Raw genomic sequence first — 15,473 nt, 5'->3', positions numbered from 1 at the left:
ATTCTATCTTTCCGACCAACGTATATGCTAAGTTTTTTTATTCTCTTTTTATAGACAAAGAAATGATGACTCAGAAAAGTTAGCTGACTTTTGTTAGTCAGACAGCTAATAGTGGAGGCACTGTGCTAAAAACATTAGGTTTTTCCCATTCTAATGACCTTGCCCTTTTCCACTCTGAAAATCCAATTCAAACCTTAATCACATTACAGTTTTCATTAAAATATTGTATAAAGGGCTTCCACTACAGAGTAAGAAAACTGATGTCATAGCCAAATCTTTCAAATTTTATTTTTGCTTTTCCATTTGACTTAACAGATTTTTCTTCTTTCTTTCTAGAATCAATCTTTCTCCTTCTCTCCCTAAATTCCTCTCTCTCTCCATGTCTTCATCTCTGTCTCTGTGTCTCTTTCTCTCTCCTTGCTGCCTTCAGATCCCTGTAGTTAACATCAAGTAGAAAACAAATGACTCAGCAAGCTGGATGTTAATCTTAATGGTTTATTTTTTCTTAAAGGGGAAAAAAAAGATCTTAACAGCATATCTAGAAAGAAGGGAATGAAAATTTTAAGCCTCTTGTAGGAAAAGCATCATAGATATACATAGCCTATATAGCATTTTTTAGTTCAACCATGCAAAAAAAAAAGAGGCCCCGACTCACAGCAGAGCTTAAATAAATCTCTACATACCATTTATGCTCACATGAACAAGCTATTTTTTCTTCCTATGTTTAATGCCTATAGGAAATCCAGGCTAGTACTGACTTTGTCAAATTTGATCCCTTGCCTCTGTCTAACTCTTGATCTGCATATATATGGCTTTTTAATTTTTATTCACAAAAACAAAGGGCTCAGAACTCATTGTTTCCATTTTGAGCCATATGACCTGAATTTGGATGATATTGGTCACAACAGGCTAGATTGTACTTCAGTAACAAACACCTTCATATTCATAATGGCTTAATATAATAAAAGTTGGTTCTTTTACTTGCTGTTTGTCTGATACAAATTAGCAGGGCCTTTCTTCATCATAATCAGTAATGGATTTCCATGAATGGAAACTCCCGTGTGGGCTTCCATGATTGTCATCATGAGGAGAAAGGAGGAATCGGCCAAGCACAGGAACTTAAATGCTAACACTGGAAGAGACATACATCACTCCTGCTCATGTTTAACCACGCAAACAAGTTATCTGGCCTCTCTTACTTTAGGGAGTGGTGAAGTGGATCTCCCATATTCCTGGAGAAATAGAGCTGAAATTTTTATGAACATCTCTAATAACTAGCCCAGATGGCCTCTCTGATGATTAGGTAGGATTCTTGCCTCTCCTGGACCAATGACAAAATAGGTTCCTGGCCAATTTACTTTTCTTTTGGGTAAATTAACTTCTCTTGGGGAAAAAAAATGATGCCATATCTTATTATACAGCTTAGAGGTTAACATGTATGAGGAGTACAAATGTTTCGGTGCTTTGAATATTTTAAAATAGAATTTTATTTTTCAAATGATACGTGTTTGGAGATAATACCCAAAAGGTAGGCAAGGTTCCTTTTCAGTTCATTCTTGCTTCTACTGTTATCTGAAAAGGGTCTCACATTGCTTGTTCTCTCTCTCTCTCTGTCTCTCTTTTTGGAACATGTCAGGAGATATTAGATCTGTTGTTTTATTTAACCTCTAATCTATAATGATGGCTGAGTTCCAGGCAGTTAAAACTTCATTCATATTAGAGATGAGAAATTTAGCTTTCCAAGGTGGACTGACCCTTCAAATATGTAAATTTATTTTAAGAAACTGCATGTATATATCTAAATTTTAGCAAAACACAGGTCCTCTTTTGATATCCTAAAAAGAGTTTATCGTATCTTCTACCATATAGGCTTGAGATAACTTGATCCAGAAAACTGGACACACTATATGGAAGCAGTTTCTAGAACAGTTCTGTCCAGTAGAATTTTCTGTGATGCCAGAAAATATTCTATAGCTGCATTGTTCAGTTGGGGTAGCCACTAGCCACATGTAGCTATTTAACACTTGATACGTGGTTAGTGTGACTGAGGAACTGCATTTTGAATTTTGTTTAATTTTAATTAATTTAAATTTGAATGTTAATAGCCACATGTGGCTAGTGACTGCTGTATTGAGTAGTACATTTCTAGAAGTTGGGCTTTCAACAAATGTTTATTATTGTTGAATTTTAAAAAAACATGAAAATGCATCCTTAACTTGAAACAAAAGAAACTTGTGTGTGCATCTCTGGTCTGTATGCTGAAAACCTGAGACTGCCACAGGGATAGTTTCTAATTCTGGGATATGGGCATCTCGAGATTCTATCAACCTGCAGAATCATTTCTTTGGGAGTGGACTCGGGGTTAGGCCATCCTGGGTGTCAGTGTTGGACCATGGGATGGGTGGAGGGAATGTCAGCGATTGTTCTAGAGCAGAACTATAATGCCAGTCATTGTGGTGGCCTTAATATCTTCTCCTGTTAAGGCCATGGGCTCAGTCCACTTGTGCTGAAAAAGATCTGAGCTTCACAAACACACAATCATCTCTTTACCTACTCTCACTACCATCCTTCTGCCACACCAGTGGGGTTCAAAGTTGATAGTTTTACCTCCTTCACCTCCATTTAATAAACCTTCCCCATCATTCTGTGAAATGATAAATGCTGTTTCTTAAAACTTTTCTAAAGCATTAAACAAACATAATTTTACCATTATCCTCCCCCCATACAGACACAAAAATCAAACCATATAGATCATGCCTCCTCAATATAGATATTTGGGAATGAGCACTGACCACCAACATCAAGACAAAGCAGTTGGGAATATATCCTCTTTTCTGATTTGTTCAGGATCTCCAATCCTTAGTAGATGCCATCCACTGTGCTGAGCGCTGAGGGTATAGAGGGGAATTACACAAGGTCCCTCTTTCAGGGAGCTCCCAGCAACTAGTAAGACATAGACATGTAAAGAGTTAATTCATGATAAAACATAGTGGTAGTATGAGGTACTAGGGAACACAGGATAAGCAGTGACACAATAGGAATATTCAAAGTAAGATTATTATTTCCCTTAGTTACTTGGAATTCAAAGAAAGAAATATATCCAAAAATGTTTATGGCTGACACTGGCTCAGTATTATTCAATCCTGTTCCTTCTTTATAGTCTCACAGATTACATTATCCAACCTCACTTTTATTTCGTCTGGGGCCATGCATTCTGGCCACAAGATTCTGGACAATGCATCTTCCAAGACTGACATGTCTGCTATAAAACCTCCTGTTTTATTATTCATGTTCTCTCTTATAGAAACCATGGAAGCCAAATGCAGGGGACACTAGCACCATAAAATGAATGAAGCTGAGTGCTTGAAACACTGCTAGGAGGAGACACCAGGAGCACCTCATGAATCTAATTGGAGCATTATGTAAGAAATAAGCTTTTATGGTGTTAAGCCACTATAATTTCGGGGATTTTTTGTTATAATATCAATTGTCCTTACCAATACATTGTCCATTTGGCTTTAACTTGGATATCAGATATAATCACAGAATTTTAGAACCTAGAAAGCTCTCAGTCTATTTAATCTCTTTATTTCACAGAAGAAGAAATGAAGCAACTTGCCCAAGTTCATACAGCCAGTTTTGGGATATAGCAAGACTAGTATCCAATTCTCAGGCAAAAGCTGGTTCCACCAGGCCAAACTTGCCTCTATTAGTCTATACGTACTGTTCAGCATTTTTGTATGACTGCATGAAACGTAAACAGATGGAATTTTATGGAAAATGAAAGTTGTCTCTATGAGGAAAGGAACATAGAGATTTGTCAAAAGGGATGTATTTTGATATTTGCATAAAGTGCTGAATTTAAAAACATGGCTAGATTTATTTATCAGGACAATTTTAGGTTTATCATCAGAAAAGTGCCTTATGATTTCATTTTTTGTTTGTTTGTTTGTTTCACTATGCCTGGTATTTGAATTTATCCATTGCCAAGAGGTGAGAGGTTGAAATTCTTTGAGTACAACATATGGGTTCATCAATTTCTGAGAAAAATAGGCTGTAACCTTGCTGACCTTCAATGTCATGAGATTGAACTCTGAGTTTCCTAGCCCATGGACTAAATCTATAGCACCTATAATTTCTAGGATAAAATGGGACAAAATAACACAGGATAATTGAATTGCTGTGACAGATGCTGTTGCTTACATGATCAATTTCTTTTCTCCCCTTCTATCACAGATACCAAATCTTGATACATTTGTGTGGCAACAAGCCTAGTCCAGGTGATGAATGGTGATGAATGCAGACCAGACGTGGCAGTTGTGGTCTCCTTAGCAAATGATTTGTCTAGAAGTAGGAGTAGAACCAAATTATGGCCAATGAAATATAACTAAAAATTTGCTTCAGGCTTTTGGGAAATATTTTGCTCTTTGCTAAGAAGGAGGTGCTAAGGAAAAACCATTATTTTATGACCCTTTCTTCCTACATCTGGATTTATTTCCATGAGGACATGACTCTGGGAGCTGCAACCACAGTCCAAGGGTGGGAAACAACCAGTTGTGAGTTGGGGCATGTTGCTTTTCATATCTCTTTACAACACTCCCTCCCAACAAGTGCACACTTGCTTGGTAATCAAGTCACTGGATTGAGGGATTAAGGATTAGGCCTTGTAAATGTTCCCAGTAGGTTAATTTTGTTCCAGTCCCCTACTGTATTTTTTTTTAAACAAATTAGCCTCGCTATCATGTTTCCATCCCTTTATCTGCTCTGAAAAATAATTATACAGATAATATTTATCCTCAAGTTTCTCATTTACAAAATCGGGGTAATAAAAATCTATCTGACATTGTTATTGAAGGGATTGTATTAAATTCATTTATTCAACTAGTATTTCCTGAGTGCCTAGTGTGGGAGAGAAATTGTGGTAAGCATTGATGATATTAAATGAACAAAGTAACCACAGTCTCCTGCCCTCATGCAACTTCTGATCTGGTAGAAAAGACAGGCAAAAAAATAAGAAAAGAAAAGAGAAAAAAGAAAAAAGAAAGGAATTGTTAAGTAAATATACAAAGAATAAGAAATTGTAACAATTTCAATGAGTTGGACAGGATGGGCTGATGGAGGAAAATGAGTGGAGCAGGAATACCACTTGAGAGTGTCCACAGAAGACCTCCAAGAGGTGGTGAGATTTAACCTGAGAAGGATGTAATAGATCCTACCAGATTAAGAACAAAAAGCAAGGGAAGAGGTTTGTAGCAGACAGAACAGCAAGAATGGCAGTCTTGAGATGTGAGGGATTTGGTTGTTCAGGGAGAAGCAAGAAGGCCAATGGACTGGGATATGGTGAGTTAAAGGGAGAGGGGCAGGAGGTGAGATTGGAGAGAATGACAGGGGCTTGGTCAGGTAGGATTTTACAGGCCATGATAAGAAATTTGGATTTGATTTTAATCATGATGGGAAGTCTTTGAAGAGTTTTAAGCAGGTTAGTGACATGATCTTGTAGAATTTTTAAAGCCAAAATTAACTTTTGTGTGAAAAGGGGTTGGAGAAGTTTAGCAGTAGAGTGGGGAAGATCAGATAGGAGCTTACTGTATCGCTATAAGCAAGAGACAGAAGAGGCTTAGACAGGGAGAAGTGATGTTAGAGGTGCTGGAAAGAAGTGTAGATTCAAGACAAATTTAGAAAGGAGAGTCAACAAGATTTGCTGATGTATTGAGTGTGAGAGGTAAGGGAAAGGAAGAATTAAAGATAGCTTTCAGATTTTGTGTTTGAATATCTGGATATATAGTGGAGCTACTTTCCAAGAGGAAAAGATTGAAAAAGGGAGGTTTTGTATGTGGGGGTAAAAATCAACAGTATAGTGTAGATTTTTTTTTTAAGATGGCTGTGGACCATTTATATGGAGATGCCAGGCTGGTAGTTGAATGTATGTCTATATATAAGTCTAAACTGGTATATCAGCTAATGCTGTGTAACAAACCACTCCAAAAGTCAGCAACTTAAACAATAACTATTTCTTCAGGTTGGCAACTTACCCTGGGTTAAGCTGGGAGTCTTATTTGGTCTCACTTGGGTTCCCTAATGGATTGGTGGTCAGCTGCAAGTTGGCTAGGTGGTTTGCTTCTAGGGGTTGGTTGATTGTCAGTTGGTGTAATGATCTCCATGGTTTTTCATTCTTTAATGGGCTGCCTTGGGCTTACTCATATAATAGAGAGAAGGTTCCAAGAGTAAGAAAAGCCTTAGGGGCACCTGGCTGGCTCAGTCGGTTAAGCATCCAACTTCAGTTCAGGTCATGATCTCACCATTCGTGGGTTCAAGCCCTGCATTGGGCTCTGTGCTGGAGCCTACTTGGATTCTGTGTCTCCCTCTCTCTCTGTTCCTCCATCACTCACGTTCTGTTTCTCTGTCTCTCTCTCAAACATATATAAAGAATAAAAAAAAAAAAAAGAAGAGACTTAAACTCACAATTGGTATACCATCACTTCCCCAGTATTCTATTTACCAAGGAGAGATACAAGGCCAGCCCAATTCAGTGGGTGGAAAAAAAGACTCTACCTCATGATGGGAGCAGTTGCAAAGTCACATTGCAAAGGCGTAGGGCTTCCAAGAGGCTATTAACTGGGCCATCACTGCCATTAATTGACTATATTATAGGTTATAATTTGAGAGTCTTCAGCACATAGATATTAGTTAAAAACGTGGAAACAGTTGAGTTCAGAGTGAAAGAATAGATGAAGAAGAGTCTCAAGAAATTCCATTTGGCCGATGAGGTTGGGGCCAGCAAAAAGACTCAGAAGGTCAGTGATCTAGAAGGTGAAGTAGGAAATAGAAGCATATAAAGAAGAAATTGGTTTGTATTAATGTTTAATAAACTGAGTCTGAATATAGCTCATGTTCATTTATTGAAGGTGTCCTCAGTTCAGGGCATTTAGCTAGCTCTGTGGTAGAAAAAATGAGGTATAAACTATGGTCCCACTGTAGAAACCATGTTGAATGTATAATTTAGTTGGAGGGAATAGCCTCATGCTTACATAAAGTTAATAACAATGTAGGACAATTATACAGGAGTTTCTCAAGAACCCACCACTGAGAATCCTTTAGCAAGGTAAAAGTCTATCCTTTGGCTGGTTACATGGATGTTTTTAGTTTGTGAAAAGTTCCTCAAATCATACACTTATTATTTGTGTAATCTTCCATGTATAAGTTATACTGCAATAAAAAGTTTTTTTAAGCTACCTCAACCCTCTTGAACCTGATAGCTATTTAGTTTGACTAAACATACTAAATGTCTTTTCATAGGAACTCACTTTTGTTACATTTATTTACGTATATGTGATACATTCATGTATATTTCAGAACCAAAGTTTAGAAAAAGAGGCTTGAGGATAAAGAAAATAAATATTTTCTCCTTATATGTAATTCAATCACAATGGATTTTAAAAACTTTCATCTGAATAATGCTGCAAAAAAAATATTTTGTCTTTTACCCTGGCTTAAAAGAATGCCCAAATGTAAAAGTAAGTTAGTTCTCTGTTTCAACATGCATTGTACTTTTAATACAAGAGCAAAACAAATACAAATAGAGGAGAAAATATTTTTTGTTATGAATTTATGGTAACAAAAAGAAGCCTCTTCTGAATAAGACAACTGAAGAAAAAACTTAAGAGCCGTTAGAAAGAAAAGACTGCAGGGAAAAAAAAAAAAAAAAAAAAGGCCAAATCAGACAGGGGCTTGCTGGGAAAACTGGAATGGGGACAAATTGGCTGGGGCAAAAAGAGAAAGTAGTTTTTATAAAATTGCCTGTAGAAATCATCATACTATCTAGAGTTGGTTTGAATGATTTAGGGATGCTACGGAGGAAGGATGGCAAGACAGCCCAAATCCTCAGAATACTTGCATCATGTTCCATGATCAAAAGATGAAATGATCTCTTATAATTAGTGCAACTAAAAACTTACGATTAGCTACATATCCATAGTCTGTGAGCATGGTCAGTGACTAAACTCTAATTTTGTTGGCTGAATTGCAAAGCACTTAGAGATGATGAGATATAAGGACCCTTAATTCATGAGGAAACGGAGACCTACAGAGACTAAATAATTTGCCAAAGACTAACTGAAGAGCTAATAACACAGAGGTAAAGGGCTACTCAGAATTAACCACCTCAAAGTCTAAACAGATAGGCTTGCTGAGTTCTTGTAGGTAGGTAAACCATGCAAAAAAAAAAAACTGACTTTGTGGAAAGATGCCATTGGTGTGGACTTTTTTTCATATTGGGCAAGGCCTGTGACCAGAAGCAGTGGAAATGCCAAAGGAAGTACTTTACAAGGGGTACCAATTTCTGTAAGAGTCAGTGTGGCAGTTAAAAAATAATGGCCACAAATTCTTTGACACTCCTTTCACTGATTGCTTAATGGTCCATGTTACCTTGGATCTAGGTTGGCTTGTGATTGTCACCTGAACAGCAAGAATAAAAGCCAAGACAGCTGCTCAAAGGCTCTTGCTGCCATACGGAATGATGGCAGCTTGGACTAAAGGGGAATGATTTTAGAGATGGAAAAAAGTAAAGAACTTCTAAATACATTTTGGAAGTAGAATTAACTAGATTTGATGACAGAATGGATATTGGAGGGTATGGCTTAAGCAATTAAATAGTGCTAATTTCCCCAGGTGAGAAAAAAACTACATATAGAACCCAAAAGTTCTATTTTTGCCATGTTCCATTTGGGATGACCATGAGATTATTTTTCTATTGGTGGTTGTATACCAAGTGGGCAATTGGATCTATAAGCCTGGGGCCAGGGGAGAGATCAGAGCTAGATATAGAATTTCTTTTATTACACAAAAATGAGGTTTTTTTTTAACTTGAATTATTCTTTTGACACAGCTATGTTGATCTTTCCCCAAACTTATGAATCTCAATATCCTCCTCCATGCTTTTGCACACAGCACTGGGGTCATCTTCCTCCATATTTGTTTTTGTACCTATAAAGATTTTCTTTAGTCCTTTTCTTTTGTGAAGTAAAGCAAAGCCTAACCAGATTTCTGGGTTTTTAGCCATGGCATTAAAAAAACATCAAGCAAGATCTGTAGTGTAAATGGTTCCATGCCATACATTTGTAGTTTCACAGCACTCTCTGGAAGTTCAAAAGAAAGCCTGGAGACTCAAAGTCTGAGAAAAAGGTGGTGCTCCTCATCAGTTTTGCCTATAAATTCTGTAACCCAATGCAGCAGATTACATCAATTTTTCAGTCTATAAAAGCCTCAAGTGATGGCTGCTCTTCCAGGTCTAATAACTCCCCATGGGACTATAGTGCTGGTTGTTCCCCTGCTCCAAAATCCACTCTGTCCTTCTCTCAGAATTACCTTTGTTTTCCCACTAGGTCATTTCTATTTCCTCAAGCTTGTTAGCCTGACCCCATTAAGTCATAGCTTTAGAAAGAAACACCTGTTTAACTCCTTTCCTCAGAAATAATTTCCACCATTTCTGCAATCTTTGTAATTTATCCTTGTCAGAGAAGATCAAAATACTAAAAAGAGTAGAAAAGGATGCTTTCCTCCAAGACATCACATGTCTATGTCTATGGATTCCCACCCTTAGGAACCTAACTGGGGAATGCCACATTCATAACATAATGAGATAGGTTCTATACAATAAGTCAGGAAAAGGGCAGTGAGTCAGTGGCAATAATTTTGCCCCTTTAGAAGACTAAAGCCATATTATCACCAGAGGGAAAAGCATCATTTCTCACAAATGGTTAAGATCACAGACTCTGGGGGCTGACAAATGTGAGTGTATAATCCCAGTCTGACTCTTGAGTGACTGTCTGACGTTGAGTACAACCATTTAATATTCCTATAAAATGTTCCACTCATCAAGATTGTTGCACTTCTAGTTCGTATTTACCCTTCAAATCTTAACTCAAATGTCCCTCCTCTTGGAAGCCTCCTCTGCCTGCTTTCTCATTTAAGGAAACTACCCCAATCTCTTGGCCTCATTCATTACTGAATATATGTTTTTCCTTGTACTCAAGAGAATTATTTGTAATTATATTATTTACAGTGTTTGTTTATATGCTCATTTATGATTCAGTCGCTCCATTGTCCCTAGCTCAGAATAGATGCTCAATTAATGAAATATCTGACCAAGGCCAAGATCACCAGCCACTCTGGTAGGAAAACTCAATCTAATTATTTGCTGTCCTCTGCCACGCACTATCCAATAGAAATATAATGCAAGTCATTTATGCAGTTTTAAATTTTTTTCTTAACTCTTTTTAAAAATTAAAAAAAAATCTTTTTTTCGTTTTTGAGAGACAGACAGAGTGTGAGTGGGGGAGGAAGAGAGAGAGAATCCAAAGTAGGCTCCAGACTCCAAGCTGTCAGCACAGAGCCCATTGCAGGGCTTGAACTCACAAACTGTGAGATCATCAACTGAGCTGAAGTCAGACACTTAACCGAATGAGCCACCCAGGTGCCCCTAAACTCTTTTTTAAGTTTATTTATTTTTGAGAGAGAGCAAGCACAAGTGGGGGAGGGCCAGAGAGAGAGAGAGGGAGACACAGAAGCTGAAGCAGGCTCCCGGCTATGAGATGTCAACACAGAGCCTGACGCGGGGCTTGAACTCAGGAACCGTGAGAACACGACCTGAGTCAAAGTCGAACGCTTAACTGACTGAGTCACCCACGTGCCCCAGTTTTAAATTTTCTAGTCACTACATTAAAGAAGTAAAAAGAAACAGATAAAAAAAATTATAATGTATTCTGTTTACCTAACATATCCAAATATCATTTAAACTTGTAATCAATATAAATATAAAAATTACTAATGTAAAAATTATTAATGAAATAGTTTACATTCTCTCTTTTTTTGTAGTAAGTCTTTAAAATATGCTAAGTATTTGACACAGCATATCTTAATTCAAGTGTTAAATTCTCACAGGAAATCCTTGATGTGTATTTCAATTTCATACTTTGTGGTCGACAAAGGAATTCACATGCCCAAGTTGTTCCAAATATGCATAAAATTGCATTTTCCAATACTTGAATCAAGTATCAGATCTTAAATGTAAGCTTAAATAAATTAAAATGAACTAAAATAAAGAATTCATTTTCTAATTATAGTAGACACATTTCAAGTGCTTAATAGCCACAAATGGCTAGTGGCTACCATATTATAGCTCTAGACCGTTTGCCAAATTTATCTTGTAGAAAAGTATCCTTACTAATCAATTAGATTATATTATTCCAAAAGGAAGAAGAGAAAGGAACTTAAACATATTAAGTGGAGGTGTTTGTCAGGAATTTTGGCAAGTATTTCCCAAATAACCTTTCTAATAAGCTTATGAGGCTGATTTCATTGTCCCTATTTTATATATTAGGAAAATGAAAGCTGAGAGAGAGAACTTGCTGTAAGTGCAAGGCATCTTTCTCTCCGGTGCCTTCCAAATGATAAGAGTATGCAAAGGCGTTCTCACCCTCAGCTTTCTGTCCTCTTCCCCGTGTCTTTCTGTGCACTCCACCAAACATTCAAGAGCACTCTCAGCCTGTTTTGCTCAGTACAAAACAGGCTTTCTTTTTCCCGCTCCTTGTAGAGCCTGGGGAAGACTGGTCACAGGTGAGGCTCTATGCCCAAGGAATAGACTCAACTTCCCCCTCCCCTGTTGAAGGGTAATTAAAGGTAGTATTCCTCCTTGAAGGTAAGGAAAAAGCTACCAACTTCATAGCCACAAACTCTCTAGAGAATAATTGAGATCATTGCCCACTGTTCTATGGGAAAGACTTTGGGCTGGGATGACCTCTGGGGTTGTGGAAACCAAGTGGACTGCGATGATTTTCAATCTTCTGCCTTCTTTAACTTGGACAATGTTCCTTCTATCCTCCTTTGGAAAAAAAAAAAAGCAAACTGTATATTTAAAATGAGTTTGAGGTGCCCAAACATCATCCGTGTTTATGTACTCAGTTTCTCAATAAGGTTCAGGGGGAAATTTTTTGATGACTTTATATGTCTGAGATTACTATTTGCTCCTCCATATCCCTTTGCCTTTCATACTTAGTGATAAAACACCTTATTTTTAGCTGGGCACAGATCCTTCCCTAGAGAACAAACACTATATTTCTCAGCTTTCCTTGCAGCTAGCCATGGTCATGAGACTACATTTTGGCCAATGCAGTATAAAAGGAAGTGTTGTGTGAAGTTTCCTTAAAGAAATAGTCTCAACCCTTCTTCACTGCCTTCCTCCAACTGTGCAGGCTGGAATGCAAAGTTAATGGCTGGAATTTTAGGAGCTATGTTGGACCATGAGGTGGAGGCCATGTTAAAAGGATAATAGATCAATAAGAAAAAGGAACTTGGGTCTTCGGCATCACAGAGTGCCAAATCTGCCCCAGACATCCAAATCTATATTCGTCTTATGTGAGGGGGATACAACTTTTATCTTCCTTAAGGCACTGTTGTTTTACATTTTCTGTCACACGTATCTACATCCAAATCCAATGCAAACTGACATATGCTTTTCAAGTAGAAGGTTCTGGTAGAAGTGGGACTTCTGTAACTGAAATGGTCCATTAATAACACTAAAAATGGTAAACATTAAATGGGATATGTGAGGCCCCTCTTGGCCTGTTCATTATTAAGATGTATCTAATCTCTAGGCTAATCACCCATATTCATTCAGGATGTGATGTACTTCCATTAGGTCCTGAGATCAAATATCAGCCCAGAGGATCTCCACAGCATTTTCCAGATTTTTCCATTTTAACATTTTTTTTCCTGCTGATATTTCTTGATTTTTTTTCTTTTGTTTCTCTCTCATCTTCTTCTACCTCTCCCCTGCCCCAACATTTCTACATTACATTTTCCAGTGTTAATCCTTCATAAACATGCAGACTGGCACTCATTTCCAGGGGGAGCATTTTTGTGGTTAGAGAAGGATGGCACAAGGGTTGGACAAGAAAGAGGAAAAGCCTGGCTTTCTGGACTGTCAGAGTGATGCCTAGAATGTTGGCCTCATTCCCCCAGTCTTGGTCAATAATGCATGAAAGTCACACGCAGAAAAGTATGTGTAGGAAAAAGACTAGAAGGATGTGTCCTAATTAAAAGCAATGGTTACCCCTGAGAAATGAGGTAGAAACCACACCATAGTTTTCTCATCTTATGTACTTTTGAATTATTTGCTGTTTTTTTTTTTTCCTCAGAGGAGTATCTCTTACCCTATAATTTAAGACATAGAAATAACAGTATGTTCACAGTCAAGGGGTGGTAGTGATTATAAAGTCACAGACGCCATGCAATGTTCATCTGTAGCTCTATCCAAAGGTATTCAAGGCCCAAGACTGTATTCTGGAAAACCTTAGCTCCTCCTGGATCTGCCTTTGTGCCTTCTAGGAAATTTTCTTCTCAGGAAATACTGTGGAGTTGTTGCTGGGTAGATAGTAGGAGGAACTCTGGGCCAGGCTGGGGCCATCTGTAGATAGGATCTCCATAGACTTCTGCCCAAGTACTTATTGCAGGTACTTATGAATGAACTCACTTTTATCTAGTTATCACATTGTTTTCTGAGATTTCTGAAATATCTTGATTCCTCTTATGACAGGCATTTTGCTATTCTCCTTCCAAGAGCCCATTTCTCTGTCCAGCTTCATGGTTATTGACTTGTTATTGAATACTGATTGCATTAATAGACAGATTCCCATGTCTCTCTTTATCCACGGCATAGTTAGTGACCTTCCACACTGATTCTGGGCCTGGCCATGAGATGTGTTCAATTAATGAGATAGCAACCATCTTACTGAAAAGTGCATGTGCATCTTTGCTTCCTCTCTTGGACCCTTGCACCCTCAAAAAGACATGCCTGAGCTAGCCTGCTGGAGGTATGTGAGAGATACTTGGAGCACAGCTAAGTCATCCCTACTGAGGCCACCCTCGACCAGCCAGCTGACAGCCAGCCTGGCAGAAGATAGTTGATACCTGTCAAGACCAGTCAAGACTGATCCAGGGTGCAGAGCTTCCTAGTCGAATCACAGGCTAATAAGAGATAACAAATGGTTGTTGTTTTATGACACTTTGTTTGGGGTAGCTTATTGCATAGCAATAGCTAATTGATTCAGTAACACACTTCCTTCGCTACATGTTCCCTCCCACCACCTTACCACAATCCGCTCTGCCATTTACCATCTATGTGACTATATCAGTTAATTTTTTTGGTGTAACAAGCCACCCCTATTTATTCATGATTATTCATGAATCTATGTATGGGTCAGGTATGGGTTCTAGTGATTTGGGTGGAACTTGCCTGATCTTGGTGGAGTTTGCTTATGCATCTGTGGTCAGCTGGAGGTCTGGCAGGTGCTGGCTGATTTATAGTGGTGACACTGGGATGATTAGAGTCCCTCTCCATATGGTCACTCATCATCTAGCAGGCTAGCTTGAGCTTATTCACATGATGGCCACAGAGCTCCGAGAGTATGCAAGAGTGACAAGTCCTAATGTGAAAGCATTTTTTAAGCCTCTGCTTATATCATATTTGCTCTATCCCATTGTCTGAAGCAAGTCACATGGCCAAGTCCAGAGTCAGTGTGGGAAGGTAATACCAAAAGATGTAGATACAGAGAGGCATGGAAAAAATTGGGGTCACTAGGCAACTGATTCACCATAGTGACATCACACAATTCCTTTGGTTTTTCTGGGCCTAAGCTTCCTCCTCTAACAAATGAGGATAGTAATACTAGCCTGTTATAAGTTGAATTGTGTCCCACCAGCAGATGTAGAAGTTCTAACTCCTGGTACCTGTGAAAGGGAGGAACCTAATTTGGAAATAGGATCTTTGTAGATGAAATCAGGTGATGATGAAGTTATCAAGATGGGCCCTAATCCAAGTATAATCAGCATTTTTATAAAAAGAGGAAAGCACCATATGAAGACAGAGACACAGGGAGAATACCATGGAAGGATGAAGGTAGATATTAGCACGATACAGCTGTAAGCTCACGAATGCCAAGGATTCAAGGATTGGCAGCCATCACTGGTAGCTAGAAAGAGGCAAGGAAAAATTCTACCTAGAGTCTCAGAGGGAATATGATCCTGCCAACACCTTGGTTTTGGCCTTCTAACCTCCCGGAACTGTGAGGCAATATATCTCTGCTGTTTGAAGCCACCTTGTTTGTAGTGCTTTTTTACAGCAGCTCTAGAAAACTAACACAGATCCCAACTCCCCTGGCACAGCTTTTATCGAGGGTCAATGAGAACAGCAGCTGCCGAAGGATGGACTCTAGTTCTACCAATGGTTATTCTGAGATAATGCTTATCCTATCTTATGCTGGGAGGAAGCTGGTCAAGTAGGTATGAGCCTGTACAGCTGCTGCAGCATCAGAGCTGCCTCAGGCCTCTGGTTTTAGGGGCCTCGTGATTTCCAAGGGAGGAAAAGGCCAGCATTGCTTGTCCTGTCAGCCTCCCTCCTGGTTTCGTGTCCGCTCCCC

General features: G+C 38.6%; 1 long non-coding RNA gene across 1 annotated transcript; it reads right to left on the bottom strand.

Moving 5' to 3' along the window:
• Positions 1 to 395: 395 nt before the first annotated feature.
• On the bottom strand, positions 396 to 6,304 carry LOC122236990. The gene is made up of 4 exons (XR_006215181.1): positions 6,033 to 6,304; positions 4,204 to 4,344; positions 2,793 to 2,943; positions 396 to 434 (listed from the first exon to the last, which is right to left on the bottom strand). It is a non-coding gene; the product is annotated as an uncharacterized LOC122236990 (long non-coding RNA).
• Positions 6,305 to 15,473: the final 9,169 nt, after the last annotated feature.

The sequence above is a fragment of the Panthera tigris genome, chromosome A3 (genome assembly GCF_018350195.1).
Source record: "Panthera tigris isolate Pti1 chromosome A3, P.tigris_Pti1_mat1.1, whole genome shotgun sequence".
NCBI classification, from domain to species: Eukaryota; Metazoa; Chordata; class Mammalia; order Carnivora; family Felidae; genus Panthera; species Panthera tigris.
The sequence above is the reverse complement of the archived record's forward strand: the minus strand, read 5'-3'. Positions and strand labels throughout refer to the sequence as shown.